Here is a 4,680-nt window from a genome sequence, read left to right on the forward strand (position 1 = left end):
GCCTGTGTATGAGTTGGCAGAGTTTTTGTATTTGCTGTAAAAATACATATGTAGGATCAACACAATATTATCCCACCAAGTCAAGTAAAACACTTAATGAAGCACATCATGTTAGTGCGCCTTCATTCTGTGGTCTGAAAACATTGGAAAACTAAATAATACTCTGCCAAATACCCCATACACAATAGTACTACATAGTAATAGTAATACATCCATGCAAGCAGCGCTCCAACATCCCGACACTGCTGCTGGAGTTCCTCTGAGCCCGGGGTGTGACGTCACTCTCCCAGAATGCATGGCTTCCAGCGCGGCGCCCAGTAGTCCAGGCCCACACTCCAGTAAACATCTTTAAAATTTGTTAAAAAATGTCGATGTGGAGATGGAATGGAGGCCGGACGAAGAGAGGGACCGAGGCACAATCGGTAGGTAGCTTCTACTCCGTGTGAGCCGGCCCGTGCCGGAGTGTAACCCTGCTCGGTGAAAGACAGGAGTTAGCTCCCGTAACAAACTCCGACACAACTTAGTGAACCGCTCATCTTTTGTTTTTTAAACAGCACGTTGGCTCGACTAACTATCTAACTCCAACCAGCGCCACTCCGCCGCTGCTCAGCCGCTTTCCTCGATGTAAAACCAGGGTAGTACTCTCTACACTACAGGCTCGAAACCCGGTTTCACCTCCGCTGCCGAATTTTGTGGACGCAGCCAAGCTAGCAGTAAAATGTAGCCCGGTCTAGTAGGGACCATGTCCCACCAGTTTCTACCAGTTTAGACCTCGTCACTTCAGCCGAGTACCACCAGCCTGCTGGAGTTTCTCCCTCTCCTTATCCTACAAAACGTTTTTCCTCCGTCACTTCACTCAAAGCAAAGTTCACGCAGAGTAAGGGGGTATTAAAGTTTAATGGCAGATCCATGCTGCGGACCCACAAGATGGCACTACCAGCTCCATCCACCTCACCCTGTAGTAACCGTGTTGCTTCTGCTGCTTTCTGCTTTAATGGCACGGAAACTTCCAGCGGTGGTGAATGTGTTTAAACAGTGAATATACTAACCACAGTAGAAGAACAGGCCACCTTAAAATAAAAGTCTTCTATGTAAATATTATTAAAGTCAAATTATGCTAATTAAAACAACTGTTGAAAGTACAGGTCCTCGCTCTGAAGCATGGCCCGGTTCAGAGTTACATTTTAAATGGAAGCAGTAAATACCTGATGTTCTCTCTGGACTAAAATGTTGATGTGATGAGCCTAATTTGTATTTAATGAGCAAATCAGTTTAATCTTTACAGAGAAAATTACACCAGCTGAACCATTTGAGCTGGCAGGTTAAATGTAGTTAAAAGGACAAACTAGTACTGTGTGTGCATAAAAGCCTGATTCCTGTGAGCCACACAGCTCCATTGTATTAAAGCACAGCAATGATTGGCTGACATGTTACTTCATAACCATGAACTATTGAATACTAACCAGAGCAACACATGTGGATTAACAAATTCATTATAGAGAGACGTGTTTTAGTAAATATGGCTGACTAACATGAAAGGAAGTAAATAACAATAATACATTCTCTCAGGGGGTTGATGTTCTCGTACGTTCTGTAATCACAAAGGTTAATGTTATTTTTACACTCCAACAGCAGTGAACCATGTGGAGAGTTGATGGTTTGGTGAATCTGGCAAAATCACTTTGTCCTATATTAATTGTGTCAATTGTGTGTTAAAAGTGTCAACAGTGTGTTAGAGCCAAAAATATGTAGCTGGAGGGGGGGGGTAATATTCTGAGGAGAAAGTTTGTTTTGGTCACTCACAGACCGTAGATTCCTGACGTGCTCTGCCCTGTTCTGCTGATATTTTATTGTTTCTCTAAATGAGCATGTAGTTTGTAGATGTTATCACTCAGTCTGAGAACTCTGCTGTTTCACAAACAACATGTAAACTAGAATCTTACATGTGGTCTACTCTTAGCTTATGGTGCAGTATTGATTATAGCCCAGAATGAGAGTGTCCATGTGTTTCCCACTCTTTGATCCTCTCCTCGTACTATAACTACTGGTTCTAATGAGCTGGACGAAGTGTGTTCATGTGAAAGAGGTGGAGTTGTTAATTATGAGCAACATCGTCAGAGTAATAGTAGTATAAGTTAATTAAATAAATTCTGTTATAGGGACATCAAAAAGTCTCATTCAACAAGATCAAATGTAAACAATATGATCACATGACTAGAATAAAAAAAACACTAGAAATAAGTTATAATTATTAAGGTCAGACTGAGGATATATTGTAAATAAGAACATGAATTATCGTTAAATTCTTACTGAGTATTTTCGCTCTTCAGTCTGATGATGAACAAACTGTTATGAACATGTGAAGCAGATAAAAGTTAAAGTTAATGTCAGACTGTTTCTGCTGAAGAGAGGAGAGAAAGAAAAGAGGAGAGAAGTAGCTGATGTCTGATGAGTCAGTCTGACTGAAATGTTCATTTATAATGATGGAAATAATTAACAATCTGTGAATCATTGTTGGTTTAGTTTTATTTTTAATGTTATTCTGAGCTGCAGTGATGATGAAGAGAGTAAAAGCTTCATCATTCAGGAATCCTGTCGATTCAAGAATCTATGTTCAGGTCAAATGAAGCTAGAATAGTTATTATGTAGTTCTTTAGTGATAAACTCTACTGTTTGTTAGAGGCTCTGTTTTAAAACCAAAGTTGAAACATGGAAAGACGCAAACAGGAAAATAATTCCAATGATTTATATAAATATCTACTGCTCATTATTATTTATCACTTAATTGTTCAGTCTTTTGTCCCTGTCAGGATCCCGTAGAATTGATGACTTAATGTTTCCAGGTATCTGATTGGTCAGTAGTTTGGCTGTTGACAGGTTTTGATCTGATCCAGAGCAGGTTAGGAGTTCAGCATCAGTTACCATGGTGATTTACCCCAGTAACAAGTGAACTGCAGTCGTAGGACTGAAAACACAGAGTTAAACCTAAAGAATTTCTGAGTTTTTTTTCTCAGAATATCACCCCACCTCCCCCAGCTCCATATTTCTTTTTACCTATAACAGCTCTAATATGCCATCGTACAGGGTCAAGTAAACAGTGTTTCATACATCAACCACAGACCAGCAACAGCATTTAGAAATGAAACCCCTGAATCTGTATTCATGCATCTATAAATATATATAGCCTGATTTGTAAGAAAACTTCACCTCCATGTTTAATTAATAAAATGGTTAATATGTTCATTAGACATTTAGAAGACAACATGTATGTGTTGTAAAAGTCATGTACAGTCGTTATAAAGTCCATGATCCGGGAGTTAGCCTCGTCAGGCCTAATGCTGCTGGGGTATTGATTTATTTATTTAAAGCATCATTATTGATTTGAACTGGTTTTAAACATTAACATTCTCCAACATTAAATCCAGTTAAATCCATAAATGTTATATTTATGTGTGTATAAATGCTCCTGATGCTCCTGGATATATATTTATTTATATATATATATATATATATCTCCAGGAGCATCAGGCTTCAATCATATGCATCAAATCTGATTTTGGTTTTTACATTAAGAGACATTAAATAAAAGTAAAATGTTCAGTTTCTATTGTGTGAAAACAGTTTTCAGTGTTAATGATAATTATCAGAGCGACAGAAGAACAAGAAACTGCAGATAAACAGCTCATGTGCAGTGTCCCTGTTCAATGAAGAAGATATGAAATATGAATCATATATGTAGCAGGCATGTAAGGGATAACAGCTGTACCTTCCATTATTGTAATCTGATACAATCATCCATGTGGATCCTGTTTATACCATGACGCCAACAATCTGCCATATGAAATAAAACACAGAATATCTGACACATACAACAGATTCTGATCTGAGGTTACTGTTTTAAACATCATAGATTATAGTGAGGGGTTCACAGCAAAGATGTAGGTTTGCATATGGACGGTAGGGACATGTCCCTACCAATATGTTGGGAGGACAGAAATGTCCCTACAAATATTTGAGTGAATTTGTTCGCACTGTTTGGATTGAAGCCACATTAGATCATTACAATGTGCCCTCCAAGAGGCTACGTCTCCAAGACAGTTAATTTAGGCATGCTAGCATTTGATTGGCTAAAAGGGCTGGGGCTATCTGAAGGCTCACGTCATGTGAGAATATCAGTGGTACCTGATGCCACCAGAAAATTGTCAAGTGATGTTATTTAACCATGTTAGCTAGCGTTAACTAGCAAGCTAACTCTGGCTCCTGTCCTCTGTAGGCTAGCAGTCAGGTTGCTAGGAGTCAGGTTGCTGCAGGAGTAAATATAAAATGGTGGATAAGTCGATGTATAAGTTGAATTTCAGGACAGGTGAATCTATGTAACCATAGTGACATTAAACTTGATATTAACTTGTAAGTTATTATAACACAGGATCATTTCTTAAAGTTTGAGTTCTTTTGTACATAGTTTGATTTAAATGTAAATACATTTCTGAATGTAAATTCAGATCTTATATGTTAATACACCATTAGGTTGACAGCATTAAAAAGTAAATCTCTTTATTTTGGAGGGAGGCGGAGCTACCAACATTGAGACCACAGGGTCCAGGTTTGACACCCCTGAAGGTTTAAAACCTTCTGTTCTGTCAATCTCAGGAACAGAGAACAGTGATGCCCCCCCCCCCC

General features: G+C 38.7%; 1 protein-coding gene across 1 annotated transcript in view; it reads left to right on the top strand.

Moving 5' to 3' along the window:
• Positions 1–288: 288 nt before the first annotated feature.
• Positions 289–4,680, top strand: part of LOC111670593 (zinc finger protein PLAGL2-like) — a 9,916-nt gene continuing 5,524 nt past the window's right edge. Inside the window, exon 1 of the mRNA XM_023427368.2 lies at positions 289–422. The gene's annotated coding sequence lies outside the window, so the exon portion shown is untranslated. The remainder of the gene's footprint in view (positions 423–4,680) is intronic.

Source organism: Seriola lalandi, unplaced genomic scaffold, assembly GCF_002814215.2.
Source record: "Seriola lalandi dorsalis isolate HSWRI2012SDOR001 ecotype SW California unplaced genomic scaffold, Sedor1 jcf7180002054861, whole genome shotgun sequence".
Classification (NCBI taxonomy): Eukaryota; Metazoa; Chordata; class Actinopteri; order Carangiformes; family Carangidae; genus Seriola; species Seriola lalandi.